Here is a 1,070-nt window from a genome sequence, read left to right as displayed (position 1 = left end):
GGCACATAATAACAACAACAACATGGCACCAGAGAACTCATTACCTGACTAAGTTACCAAGAGCTTACACTATAGAGATAAAAAGATATATATAATAATGAAGGGAGGAATAGCATCTTTGGAAACATAGTACTAGCCTTCTTAGATAGACTAGGTATGACTGTAGGAAATATTGTCATGGAATTGAAATGCCTAGTTTCATGGGAATGAGCATAAAACCTTAGCCTAGATGATGTGTTTAGCCAAAAGACGATTATCATCATAGACTTCAAGCTGGAGTGCTTTTATCTGAAAATATCTCTATTGATGATGAACAGATCATGGTTTTCTTCACGGTAAGGTACATGTGCAACTGACTAAGTTATATAAATAGGGGAAAAAAAAATCAAGACATGGCAAACAGAAAACTAATACTAGTCATCAAGCTGGAAAATCAGAATCCCTCTTCCAAACTGGTATTTTCAAAGGCTGAAACAGTGAATGAAATCGAAAGTAAAGGAGTCCACTTCTCCGGCATCTTTTATGGCTTTAATAGTGGCATTAATCTTTGTCATTTTACCTGGGATGTGGTTTAGCCCTTGAGAGAGAAGACAGCTTCAGCAGAGTCCACTTGGCTTTTTCTTCAATAATGGCTCCTATCCCAGAGGTCAAACATGTAGCATGAGGTTCTTCCAGCTTCTAAGTATATGTAGCCCAATTATGCATCCACTGGACACACTGTGACGCTCACTTGAGCTAGCACTTTTCAGTTGACCTAGATATGAGTCATCTAACAGGAGGACTTTCATAGTATATTGGGTCCTCTTGTATTGATGTTATTTTGGATCCTATGTCCAAAGTTCTTGAAAGATCTGGGCCTCCTCCTAGAATTACTTGAGTAAAATGACATAGATCCCTTTTATGGAAACTATGGGAAATCTTTACTGTATATGCTTTTGTGGTTTTGCAGTGTCCTTTCATGGATCTGAGAACTGACTCATGTTTTCAAAATGGGTTAGGGATGGATATTCCATTAGCACCGATGATGTTGTTGTTGTTGTTTTGCCATCGAGTCGGCCCCGACTCATAGC

Source organism: Orycteropus afer, unplaced genomic scaffold (assembly GCF_000298275.1).
Source record: "Orycteropus afer afer isolate SDZICR_OR568_19922 unplaced genomic scaffold, OryAfe1.0 scaffold00005, whole genome shotgun sequence".
Classification (NCBI taxonomy): Eukaryota; Metazoa; Chordata; class Mammalia; order Tubulidentata; family Orycteropodidae; genus Orycteropus; species Orycteropus afer.
The sequence above is the reverse complement of the archived record's forward strand: the minus strand, read 5'-3'. Positions refer to the sequence as shown.